Source organism: Prunus avium, chromosome 2 (genome assembly GCF_965620075.1).
Source record: "Prunus avium chromosome 2, drPruAviu1.hap1.1, whole genome shotgun sequence".
Taxonomy (NCBI): Eukaryota; Viridiplantae; Streptophyta; class Magnoliopsida; order Rosales; family Rosaceae; genus Prunus; species Prunus avium.
The window spans coordinates 17792738-17807496 of NC_142285.1; positions in this window are offsets into that span (position 1 = coordinate 17792738).

Sequence of the window (14759 nt, forward strand, 5' to 3'; positions counted from 1 at the left end):
AGGCCTAAGGAAGTGAAAAATCTGAATTTAATTTGGCTAATGCATACAACACTTGTTTTATAAAATCTGAAATGGTTGATGCACTTGTATTAGAAAATTTGAATTGGTTGATGCACTTCACCAATAAATCCCACCAGCAGCCCTAGCTCATCTTCATGTCACCATGACCAAGCTTCCAACAAGCTCAATAGCTCATGCCTAGCTCACCATGACCAAGCTTCCAACCAGAAACAATAGCTCATCCTGAGGTCAGCATGACCAGCAACTTCAAGGGCTTACGAATTGGGCTTCCCTTAAGCAAATTAAGACTTTAAGCACTCAAACTTGAATTTCAGAATGTCTTCTTTCCAGCCATATATCATTTGGGCCAATCCAAGGTCGGAGGAGGAAGTTAAGGCGAAAACAAATTGCTAACTCATTTTGCGCGCTGATAAAATCCATCCTGAGCATGGCTCTGTGTTTGCTAGGTAACAGACTCCATATTTATCCAATGGGGCTGAATGTTGGATATGTTATAGTACACACCCATTGGAACAACTTTCATGAAGAATTCTGCCTCATCCGAGCTGTGTAGGTTGCTGAAGCTTTCAATATGACCTACGGAACTGGACTGGCAGGGGGCTGTAGCCAAAATGAGTTTGTCTTTTAAGCTCTTCATCCATTTATCCAAATTAGGCCTTAACATGCTTGAATTGCATGAATTATGCTCTCTTGCTCTAGTTGCCTACAAAACACACAAAGGGAGTCAAATAACTTAGAAATCTAAGAAAATAAACAAAAGAAGTAAGTAAATAGGGCATGTATATGTATGAAATTATGAGCTTAACACACCCCCAAACTTAGATTTTGCTAGTCCTCGAGCAAAACAAAAGAAAATAAAGATAAAAATAAAAATAAAAACAAAACAAGAAGTTAACTAGACCACTTTCGTAGGTAACTCGATTGCATTGAGCGTATGCAACAAGCCTTTAAACCTCTAGGCATCCCTAGTAGGAGGAGTTGTGTCTCCTGAGGGTTTAACAGATACGATACCCACAAACGTTTTTCTAACTCTACAAAACAAAGTGGTTAGAAAACTTAATAGATTTGTTAGTCCTTAAGAAAAACAAAAAAAACAAAAAAAACAAAAAAAAAAAACGTTAACCTTCCAACTAGACAGAAATTTTAAACTTCATAGACATGGCTCAACAAGGAACAAAACAAGCATTAAGGAAGTTCTAAACATTATTCAAGTGCTACCACAATCTCACAAAAATCGTGCTCAAGGTGTGTGTGTGTGAAGTAGCCATGAAGATACAACTCATGCTTCTCAAACAACGATATGAATTCTTGCAAGAATGAACACAAGTTTGCCAAGCTAAACCAAAATCAATAGGACTTTACTCATGGATGTAATGTAATGGTTAGAAAAGGAATGGATATTGAAATACAAAGTCTAAGGAACAAAGTAGAGCATGTCATATAAACAAGATCATTGACATTTGAAATGTAAGGCACATAAATTGAAAAGCTCACAACACCATATTTTGCAATTGAATCACTTCAAAATTTGATTTTGACATTTACACACTTTGTATAAAATTTGGCCCAATTTTGCGGCTCTTTACCCTAGATCACCTTGATTTCTCCTTATATCACCCTAGGGTCGTGACTACATTGGCCACACTTCTTTTCTCTTTTTCTTTTGATTTTTATAGCTCATTTATTGCCTTGAATACATTACAATCTCAAATACAATCATACTCTACATGTCCCCTAGATGGTAGGATATTTAATAGATGATAAGGTGATAGAAAGAAATGGCTAAGTGTTTGGGCACAAAAGGGTTTACAATGGAATATGTATTGTATGGGTTGATGGAGGAAAAAGAAAGAGGCTTAACAAAGATGGCCTAAATCATATCTTAGTTATAAACTTGACATTCCAGTGAATCACACAAGCAAAAATGCATACAATTGGGTAAGACATGCAAGAGTTGTATAATCATGGCTAAAGTGCATAGAAAGCTCAAGCATAATTATGTGAGACTTAGCTAGCAAAAGAATAAGATTCAGACCTAACACAATGCTTATCAATTTCCTAAGAGCCATATTAGAAGTTAGACACAAGATTTATCATTGGTGTGGGAAGGAAAACTGAAAATGACTCAAAGAAAAAAGAAACAGAAAAGAAAAACGTGAGGTTTCAAATTGCTGTTTTGCTCAATTTCAACATATAATCTGTTTTGACATGTAACTTTCAAACCACTTGGTCAAATTTAACGTTCTTTATGTCGTTGGATTCAGCATGAAAAAATGAAGAACACAACGTGGACCAAACTTTCAAAACAGTAGCAAAAAAAAAAATTGTAGCAATGAAGAAGCCTACGTTTTCAGACACAAACACAAAAGCTAAAAACTTTCCAGCACCCCCAAACTTAAATGAAACATTGTCCTCAATGTTAAAGCAAAGTAAAGATGATTGAGAACATGTAAATGATAAGGGGAAAAGTTAAGAAGAAGGTTTAGAAAGAAAAAAAAATAAAAATGAATATATAAGCAACTCACGGATGACCAGTTAAGGGCCTCAGTTAACACAGCCAGGGGATCCGGGAAGGTTGGAGGGGTCACAATGGTCCCGCTTAAAACCCAAACTTCTTAGACACCGAAGGTGTCGCCTAAAGAACTCCTAGACACTGTATTGACGGAAGTGCTCACTGGAGTTACCATAAGTCAGCTCATATGAAAAATCTTTTTAAATTTTTAAATTTTTTATTTTTTTAAATTTTTATAAAAAAAGAAACAGAAATTTAAAATAATAACAAGTAAAGAGAAAGGATTGAAATGCTCCCCCTTGAAACGATTAGGTCGAGTGTGATGCACTTGGAGGTCGCGACTTCTCCCATTGCTCCACACTTCCCATTCTTATGATTGAGGTTGCCATCTCTCTCCATTTTTATTAAGCTGTCATAAATTGCTAAAACAAACACACAAACTTGAAATGGAATTAAAAGGATTAGGAAATAAAAACTAAAATGAAAAGGAAAATCAACACACATCCAATTCCATGCTTCAAAGCAACAAGCGCCAATGGGTTGTGTAAGCTGGGACTTAAACCCAGTTCTCTTGCTTGTTGGGCAATTGTCCTTTTCTGTTGGACTACAAACACAACTTGTCCATTAACGTCATTAACTTTAAAACTTGAAATTGTTCAGTTAAGAAAAAAAATAAAGTAGGAAAGCCAAATAGAATCAAACAATGTTACCGACCCCCGGCAACGGCGCCAAAAACTTGTTGTGTAGATTTAGCTCCACCAAAATGGATTAAGCTCCATCCTCAACTTGTGATACTCGCAAGTGCACGAACCGTTGGTAGTATAGCATATGTAAGTGCGAGGTCGATTCCACAGGGATTGGTGATTGAATGATCCAATTTAGTTTCCCTACACAAAATAGAAACAAAAACAAAGAACATAAAACAAGGAAGAAAGAAATAAGTAACTCAAGCAAATAAGTTCCCAAGTTCAATTTAGATTAATGGATTGATTCTAGCTAAAGTATGATTAAGCCATGGTGTGTGGTCATAACCTTGTGTTCCTAATTCCCTAATTTGATCATTTGTTGTCTAACCTAAAATTAAGCATTAGGAACCCATTAAGCATAGAAGAACATTTTAAACAACCAAGCATGTATCTAATCCCTGTTGTCGAATGTCCATACATACTCTTCCTATTCATAGTTCAATTCGAATTAAAGCATGGTGTATACTCTTAATTCAAACCAAGATAGCTAACACGCAAGCCTAAATGGTGATCAATCATTCAAACTAACATATTAACTTATAAGCATAATGAATAAGAACAAAAACCATAATTGAAACTTGGAAACTAATTAAACGTGAATACTTAAGAAAGAATGTACATTACAAGAAAAATAAATTACAACTAAGAAGAAAAAGGAAAGCTAGAATTGAGAACTAGAAAGCAAAACTAAGAGAATTTGAGGGAGAGAAGGGAAGGGAGCTCTAGAGAAGTGTTTGAGAGCTCCCCCCCTTGGGGTGTGTTTACAAGCTTAGAGAACCTCCCTATTTATAGGCCTAAGGAAGTGAAAAATCTGAATTTAATTTGGCTAATGCATACAACACTTGTTTTATAAAATCTGAAATGGTTGATGCACTTGTATTAGAAAATTTGAATTGGTTGATGCACTTCACCAATAAATCCCACCAGCAGCCCTAGCTCATCTTCATGTCACCATGACCAAGCTTCCAACAAGCTCAATAGCTCATGCCTAGCTCACCATGACCAAGCTTCCAACCAGAAACAATAGCTCATCCTGAGGTCAGCATGACCAGCAACTTCAAGGGCTTACGAATTGGGCTTCCCTTAAGCAAATTAAGATTTTAAGCACTCAAACTTGAATTTCAGAATGTCTTCTTTCCAGCCATATATCATTTGGGCCAATCCAAGGTCGGAGGAGGAAGTTAAGGCGAAAACAAATTGCTAACTCATTTTGCGCGCTGATAAAATCCATCCTGAGCATGGCTCTGTGTTTGCTAGGTAACAGACTCCATATTTATCCAATGGGGCTGAATGTTGGATATGTTATAGTACACACCCATTGGAACAACTTTCATGAAGAATTCTGCCTCATCCGAGCTGTGTAGGTTGCTGAAGCTTTCAATATGACCTACGGAACTGGACTGGCAAGGGGCTGTAGCCAAAATGAGTTTGTCTTTTAAGCTCTTCATCCATTTATCCAAATTAGGCCTTAACATGCTTGAATTGCATGAATTATGCTCTCTTGCTCTAGTTGCCTACAAAACACACAAAGGGAGTCAAATAACTTAGAAATCTAAGAAAATAAGCAAAAGAAGTAAGTAAATAGGGCATGTATATGTATGAAATTATGAGCTTAACGTGGATACAGCTGCATCCTCAACTTGTGATACTCGCAAGTGCACGAACCGTTGATAGTTTAGCGTATGTAAGTGCGAGGTCGATTCCACAGGGATTGGTGATTGAATGATCCAACTCAGTTTTCCTACACAAAACATAAATGAAAAAGAAAGGAAATAAATAAAACAAGGAATAAAGAAATAACTAACTCAAGCGGATAAGTTCCCAAGTTCAATTAGATTAACGGATTGATTCTAGCTAAAGTATGATTAAGCCATGGTGTTTGGTCATAACCTTGTGTTCCTAATTCCCTAATTTGATCATTTGTTGTCTAACCTAAAATTAAGCATTAGGAACCCATTAAGCATAGAAGAACAATTTAAACAACCAAGCATGTATCTAATCCCTGTTGTCGAATGTCCATACATACTCTTCCTATTCATAGTTCAATTCGAATTAAAGCATGGTGTCTACTCTTAATTCAAACCAAGATAGCTAACATGCAAGCCTAAATGGTGATCAATCATTCAAACTAGCATATTAACTTATAAGCATAATGAATAAGAACAAGAATCATAATTGAAACTTGGAAACTAATCAAACTTGAAACTAAAGAAAAGAATTTACATAACAATGAAAATTAAGTAGAACTTGGAAAAACTTAAAGAGAATTTCAGCACAAAGATCTCATTATAACAATTGAAAACTAGAAAGAGAAACTAAGAGAATTTGAGGGAGAGAAGGGAAGGGAGCTCTACACCATATTATGATGTTGCCCAAGTTTTTGGTTCGATCCGAAATCAATAGGTCTTCCAAATTGGACAATTCAAGTTCAACGGCAGTTCGTTCCTAATTGGAGTGGTCGGTGTATTCCATACTTCTAGCGATTGGATTTCACTCAAAACTCACCAAATGACTCCTCCCACCATATTATGATGTTTCCCAAGTTTGGGGCTCGATCCGAAATCGATAGGTGTGAGAAATTGGACAATTCAAGTTCAATGGCAGTTCGTTCCTAATTGGAGTGGTTGGTGTATTCCATACTTCTAGCGATTGGATTTCACTCAAAACTCACCAAATGACTCCTCCCACCATATAGCCCAAGTTTGGGGCTCGATCCGAAATCAATAGGTGTGAGAAATTGGACAATTCAAGTTCAACGGCAGTTCGTTCCAAATTGGAGTGGTTGGTGTATTCCATACTTCTAGCGATTGGATTTCACTCAAAACTCACCAACTGACTCCTCCCACCATATTATGATGTTGCTCAAGTTTTGGGCTCGATCCGAAATCAATAGGTGTTCCAAATTGGACAATTCAAGTTCAACGGCAGTTCGTTCCTAATTGGAGTGGTTGGTGTATTCCATACTTCTAGCGATTGGATTTCACTCAAAACTCACCAAATGACTCCTCCCACCATATTATGAAGTTTCCTAAGTTTTGGGCTCGATCAGAATTCAGTAGGTGTTCCAAATTGGACAATTCAAGTTGATCGGCAGTTCGTTCCTAATTGGAGTGGTTGGTGTTTTCCATACTTCTAGCGATTGGATTTCACTTAAAACTCAGCAAATGACTCCTCCCACCATATTACGATGTTGCCCAAGTTTTGGGCTCGATCCGAATTCAATAGGTGTCAGAAATTGGTCAATTCAATTTCAACGACAGTTCTTCCCTAATTGGAGTGGTTGGTGTATTCCATACTTCTAGCGATTGGATTTCACTCAATACTCACCAAATGACTCCTCCCACCATATTATGATGTTGCCCAAGTTTTGGGCTCGATCCGAATTCAATAGGTGTGAGAAATTGGTCAATTCAATTTCAACGACAGTTCTTTCCTAATTGGAGTGGTTGGTGTATTCCATACTTCTAGCGATTGCATTTCACTCAAAACTCACCAAATGGCTCCTCCCACCATATTATGATGTTGCCCAAGTTTGGGGCTCGATCCGAAATCAATAGGTGTGAAAAATTGGATAATTCAAGTTCAGCGGCAGTTCGTTCCTAATTGGAGTGGTTGGTGTATTCCATACTTCTAGCGATTGGATTTCACTCAAAACTCACCAAATGACTCCCCCCACCATATTATGATGTTGCCCAAGTTTTGGGCTCGATCCGAAATCAATAGGTGTGAGAAATTGGACAATTCAAGTTCAACGGCAGTTCATTCCTAATTGGAGTGGTTGGTGTATTCCATACTTCTAGCGATTGGATTTCACTCAAAACTCACCAAATGACTCCTCCCACCATATTATGATGTTGCCCAAGTTTTGGGCTCGATCCGAATTCAATAGGTGTGAGAAATTGGTCAATTCAATTTCAACGACAGTTCTTTCCTAACTGGAGTGGTTGGTGTATTCCATACTTCTAGCGATTGGATTTCACTCAAAACTCACCTAATGACTCCTCCCACCATATTATGATGTTGCCCAAGTTTTGGGCTCGATCCGAATTCAATAGGTGTGAGAAATTGGTCAATTCAATTTCAACGACAGTTCTTTCCTAATTGGAGTGGTTGGTGTATTCCATACTTCTAGCGATTGGATTTCACTCAAAACTAACAAACTGACTCCTCCCACCATATTATGATGTTGCCCAAGTTTTCGGCTCGATCCGAAATCAATACGTGTGACAAATTTGTCAATTCAATTGCAACGACAGTTCGTTCCTAATTGGTGTGGTTGGTGTATTCTATACTTCTAGCGATTGGATTTAACTCAAAACTCACCAAATGACTCCTCCCACCATATTATGATGTTGCCCAAGTTTTGGGCTCGATCCGAATTCAACAGGTGTGAGAAATTGGTCAATTCAATTTCAACGACAATTCTTTCCTAATTGGAGTGGTTGGTGTATTCCATACTTCTAGCGATTGGATTTCACTCAAAACTCACCAAATGACTCCTCCCACCATGTTATGATGTTGCCCATGTTTTAGGCTCGATCCGAAATCAATAGGTGTTCCAAATTGGACAATTCAAGTTCAACGGCAGTTCGTTCCTAATTGGAGTGGTTGGTGTATTCCATACTTCTAGCGATTGGATTTCACTCAAAACTCAGCAAATGACTCCTCCCACCATGTTATGATGTTGCCCAAGTTTTGGGCTCGATCCGAAATCAATAGGTGTTCCAAATTGGACAATTCAAGTTCGACGGCAGTTCGTTCCTAATTGGAGTGGTTGGTGTATTACATACTTCTAGCGATTGGATTTCACTCAAAACTCTCCAAATGACTCCTCCCACCACATTATGATTTTGCCCAAGTTTGGGGCTCGATCCGAAATCAATAGGTGTGAGAAATTGGACCATTCAAGTTCAACGGCAGTTCGTTCCTAATTGGAGTGGTTGGTGTATTCCATACTTCTAGCGATTGGATTTCACTCAAAACTCACCAAATGACTCCTCCCACCATATTATGAAGTTTCCTAAGTTTTGGGCTCGATCAGAATTCAGTAGGTGTTCCAAATTGGACAATTCAAGTTGATCGGCAGTTCGTTCCTAATTGGAGTGGTTGGTGTTTTCCATACTTCTAGCGATTGGATTTCACTTAAAACTCAGCAAATGACTCCTCCCACCATATTACGATGTTGCCCAAGTTTTGGGCTCGATCCGAATTCAATAGGTGTCAGAAATTGGTCAATTCAATTTCAACGACAGTTCTTCCCTAATTGGAGTGGTTGGTGTATTCCATACTTCTAGCGATTGGATTTCACTCAATACTCACCAAATGACTCCTCCCACCATATTATGATGTTGCCCAAGTTTTGGGCTCGATCCGAATTCAATAGGTGTGAGAAATTGGTCAATTCAATTTCAACGACAGTTCTTTCCTAATTGGAGTGGTTGGTGTATTCCATACTTCTAGCGATTGCATTTCACTCAAAACTCACCAAATGGCTCCTCCCACCATATTATGATGTTGCCCAAGTTTGGGGCTCGATCCGAAATCAATAGGTGTGAAAAATTGGACAATTCAAGTTCAGCGGCAGTTCGTTCCTAATTGGAGTGGTTGGTGTATTCCATACTTCTAGCGATTGGATTTCACTCAAAACTCACCAAATGACTCCCCCCACCATATTATGATGTTGCCCAAGTTTTGAGCTCGATCCGAAATCAATAGGTGTGAGAAATTGGACAATTCAAGTTCAACGGCAGTTCATTCCTAATTGGAGTGGTTGGTGTATTCCATACTTCTAGCGATTGGATTTCACTCAAAACTCACCAAATGACTCCTCCCACCATATTATGATGTTGCCCAAGTTTTGGGCTCGATCCGAATTCAATAGGTGTGAGAAATTGGTCAATTCAATTTCAACGACAGTTCTTTCCTAACTGGAGTGGTTGGTGTATTCCATACTTCTAGCGATTGGATTTCACTCAAAACTCACCTAATGACTCCTCCCACCATATTATGATGTTGCCCAAGTTTTGGGCTCGATCCGAATTCAATAGGTGTGAGAAATTGGTCAATTCAATTTCAACGACAGTTCTTTCCTAATTGGAGTGGTTGGTGTATTCCATACTTCTAGCGATTGGATTTCACTCAAAACTAACAAACTGACTCCTCCCACCATATTATGATGTTGCCCAAGTTTTCGGCTCGATCCGAAATCAATACGTGTGACAAATTTGTCAATTCAATTGCAACGACAGTTCGTTCCTAATTGGTGTGGTTGGTGTATTCTATACTTCTAGCGATTGGATTTAACTCAAAACTCACCAAATGACTCCTCCCACCATATTATGATGTTGCCCAAGTTTTGGGCTCGATCCGAATTCAACAGGTGTGAGAAATTGGTCAATTCAATTTCAACGACAATTCTTTCCTAATTGGAGTGGTTGGTGTATTCCATACTTCTAGCGATTGGATTTCACTCAAAACTCACCAAATGACTCCTCCCACCATGTTATGATGTTGCCCATGTTTTAGGCTCGATCCGAAATCAATAGGTGTTCCAAATTGGACAATTCAAGTTCAACGGCAGTTCGTTCCTAATTGGAGTGGTTGGTGTATTCCATACTTCTAGCGATTGGATTTCACTCAAAACTCAGCAAATGACTCCTCCCACCATGTTATGATGTTGCCCAAGTTTTGGGCTCGATCCGAAATCAATAGGTGTTCCAAATTGGACAATTCAAGTTCGACGGCAGTTCGTTCCTAATTGGAGTGGTTGGTGTATTACATACTTCTAGCGATTGGATTTCACTCAAAACTCTCCAAATGACTCCTCCCACCACATTATGATTTTGCCCAAGTTTGGGGCTCGATCCGAAATCAATAGGTGTGAGAAATTGGACCATTCAAGTTCAACGGCAGTTCATTCCTAATTGGAGTGGTTGGTGTATTCCATACTTCTAGCGATTGGATTTCATTCAAAACTCACCAAATGACTCCTCCCACCATATAATGTTGTTGCCCAAGTTTTGTGCTCGATTCGAAATCAATAGGTGTTCCAAATTGGACAATTCAAGTTCAACGGCAGTTCATTCCTAATTGGAGTGTTTGGTGTATTCCATACTTCTAGCGATTGGATTTCACTCAGCACTCACCAAATGACTCCTCCCACCATATTATGAAGTTTCCCAAGTTTTGGGCTCGATCAGAATTCAGTAGGTGTTCCAAATTGGACAATTCAAGTTCAACGGCAGTTCATTCCTAATTGGAGTGTTTGGTGTATTCCATACTTCTAGCGATTGGATTTCACTCAGCACTCACCAAATGACTCCTCCCACCATGTTATGATGTTGCCCAAGTTTTGGGCTCGATCCGAAATCAATAGGTGTTCCAAATTGGACAATTCAAGTTCAACGGCAGTTCGTTCCTAATTGGAGTGGTTGGTGTATTCCATACTTCTAGCGATTGGATTTCACTCAAAACTCACCAAATGACTCCTCCCACCATATTATGATGTTGCCCAAGTTTGGGGCTCCATCCGAAATCAATAGGTGTGAAAAATTGGACAATTCAAGTTCAACGGCAGTTCGTTCCTAATTGGAGTGGTTGGTGTATTCCATACTTCTAGCGATTGGATTTCACTGAAAACTCACCAAATGACTCCCCCCACCATATAATGTTGTTGCCCAAGTTTTGGGGTCGATCCGAAATCAATAGGTGTTCCAAATTGGACAATTCAAGTTCAACGGCAGTTCATTCCTAATTGGAGTGGTTGGTGTATTCCATACTTCTAGCGATTGGATTTCACTCAAAACTCACCAAATGACTCCTCCCACCATATTATGATGTTGCCCATGTTTTGGGCTCGATCCGAAATCAATAGGTGTGAGAAATTGCACAATTCAATTTCAACGGCAGTTCGTTCCTAATTGGAGTGGTTGGTGTATTCCGTACTTCTAGCGATTGGATTTCACTCAAAACTCACCAAATGACTCCTCCCACCATATTATGATGTTACCCAAGTTTTGGGCTCGATCCGAAATCAATAGGTGTGAGAAATTGGACAATTGAAGTTCAACGGTAGTTCATTCCTAATTGGAGTGGTTGGTGTATTCCATACTTCTAGCGATTGGATTTCACTCAAAACTCACCAAATGACTCCTCCCACCATATTATGAAGTTTCCCAAGTTTTGGGCTCGATCAGAATTCAGTAGGTGTTCCAAATTGGACAATTCAAGTTCAACGGCAGTTCATTCCTAATTAGAGTGTTTGGTGTATTCCATACTTCTAGCGATTGGATTTCACTCAGCACTCACCAAATGACTCCTCCCACCATGTTATGATGTTGCCCAAGTTTTGGGCTCGATCCGAAATCAATAGGTGTTCCAAATTGGACAATTCAAGTTCAACGGCAGTTCGTTCCTAATTGGAGTGGTTGGTGTATTCCATACTTCTAGCGATTGGATTTCACTCAAAACTCACCAAATGACTCCTCCCACCATATTATGATGTTGCCCAAGTTTTGGGCTCGATCCGAATTCAATAGGTGTGAGAAATTGGACAATTCAATTTCAACGACAGTTCTTTCCTAATTGGAGTGGTTGGTGTATTCCATACTTCTAGCGATTGGATTTCACTCAAAACTCACCAAATGACTCCTCCCACCATGTTATGATGTTGCCCAAGTTTTGGGCTAGATCCGAAATAAATAGGTGTTCCAAATTGGACAATTTAAGTTCAACGGCAGTTCGTTCCAAATTGGAGTGGTTGGTGTATTCCATACTTCTAGCGATTGGATTTAACTCCAAACTCACCAAATGACTCCTCCCACCATATTATGTTGTTGCCCAAGTTTTGGGCTCGATCCGAAATCAATAGGTGTTCCAAATTGGACAATTCAAGTTCAACGGCAGTTCATTCCTAATTGGAGTGGTTGGTGTACTTCTAGCGATTGGATTTCACTCAAAACTCACCAAATGACTCCTCCCACCATGTTATGATGTTGCCCAAGTTTTGGGCTCGATCAGAAATCAATAGGTGTTCCAAATTGGACAATTCAAGTTCAACGGCAGTTCGTTCCTAATTGGAGTGGTTGGTGTATTCCATACTTCTAGCGATTGGATTTCACTCAAAACTCACCAAATGACTCCTCCCACCATATAGCCCAAGTTTGGGGCTCGATCCGAAATCAATAGGTGTTCCAAATTGGACAATTCAAGTTCAACGACAGTTCGTTCCTAATTGGAGTGGTTGGTGTATTCCATACTTCTAGCGATTGGATTTCACTCAAAACTCACCAAATGACAACTCCCACCATATTATGATGTTGCCCAAGTTTTGGGCTCGATCCGAAATCAATAGGTGTTCGAAATTGGACAATTCAAGTTCAACGGCAGTTCGTTCCTAATTGGAGTGGTTGGTGTATTCCATACTTCTAGCGATTGGATTTCACTCAAAACTCACCAAATGACTCCTCCCACCATAATATGATGTTGCCCAAGTTTTGGGCTCGATCCGAAATCAATAGGTGTTCCAAATTGGACAATTCAAGTTCAACGGCAGTTCGTTCCTAATTGGAGTGGTTGGTGAATTCCATACTTCTAGCGTTTGGATTTCACTGAAAACTCACCAAATGACTCCTCCCACCATATTAAGATGTTGCCCAAGTTTTGGGCTCGATCCGAAATCAATGGGTGTTCCAAATTGGACAATTCAAGTTCAACGGCAGTTCGTTCCTAATTGGAGTGGTTGGTGTATTCCATACTTCTTGCGATTGGATTTCACTCAAAACTCACCAAATGACTCCTCCCACCACATTATGATGTTGCCCAAGTTTTGGGTTCGATCCGAAATCAATAGGTGTGAGAAATTGGTCAATTCAATTTCGACGGCATTTCATTCCAAATTGGAGTGGTTGGTGTATTCCATACTTCTAGCGATTGGATTTCTCTCAAAACTCACCAAATGACTGCTCCCACCATATTATGATGTTGCCCAAGTTTTGGGCTCGATCCGAAATCAATAGGTGTGAGAAATTGGACAATTCAAGTTCGACGGCAGTTCGTTCCTAATTGGAGTGGTTAGTGTATTCCATACTTATAGCGATTGGATTTCACTCAAAACTCACCTAATGACTCCTCCCAACGTATGATGATGTTACCCAAGTTTTGGGCTCGATCCGAAATCAATAGGTGTTCCAAATTGGACAATTCAAGTTCAATGGCAGTTCGTTCCTAATTGGAGTATTTGGTGTATGCCATACTTCTAGCGATTGGATTTCACTCAAAACTCACCAAATGACTCCTCCCACCACATTATGATGTTGCCCAAGTTTTGGGCTCGATCCGAAATCAATAGGTGTTCCAAATTGGACAATTCAAGTTCAACGGCAGTTCGTTCCCAATTGGAGTGGTTGGTGTATTCCATACTTCTAGCGATTGGATTTCACTCAAAACTCACCAAATGACTCCTCCCACCATATTATGATGTTGCCCAAGTTTTGGGTTCGACCCGAAATCAATAGGTGTGAGAAATTGGTCAATTCAATTTCAACGGCATTTCATTCCAAATTGGAGGGGTTGGTGTATTCCATACTTCTAGCGATTGGATTTCTCTCAAAACTCACCAAATGACTCCTCCCACCATATTATGATGTTGCCCAAGTTTGGGGCTCGATCCGAAATCAATAGGTGTGAGAAATTGGACAATTCAAGTTCAACGGCAGTTCGTTCCTAATTGGAGTGGTTAGTGTATTCCACACTTCTAGCGATTGGATTTCACTCAAAACTCACCAAATGACTCCTCCCACCATATTATTATGTTGCCCTAGTTTTGGGCTCGTTCCGAAATCAATAGGTGTTCGAAATTGGACAATTCAAGTTCAACGGCAGTTCGTTCCTAATTGGAGTGGTTGGCGTATTCCATACTTCTAGCGATTGAATTTCACTCAAAACTCACCAAATGACTCCTCCCACAATATTATGATGTTGCCCAAGTTTTCGGCTCGATCCGAAATCAATAGGTGTGAGAAATTGGACAATTCAAGTTCAATGGCAGTTCGTTCCTAATTGGTGTGGTTGGTGTATTCCATACTTCTAGCGATTGGATTTCAATCAAAACTCACCAAATGACTCCTCCCACCATATTATGTTGTTCCCCAAGTTTTGGGCTCGATCCGAAATCAATAGGTGTGAGAAATTGGTCAATTCAATTTCGACGGCATTTCGTTCCTAATTGGAGTGGTTGGTGTATTCCATACTTCTAGCGATTGGATTTCACTCAAAACTCACCAAATGACTCCTCCCACCATATTATGATGTTGCCCTAGTTTTGGGCTCGATCCGAAATCAATTGGTGTGAGAAATTGGACAATTCAAGTTCAACGGCAGTTCGTTCCTAATTGGAGTGGTTGGTGTATTCAATACTTCTAGCGATTGGATTTCACTCAAAACTCACCAAATGACTCCTCCCACCATATTATGATGTTGCC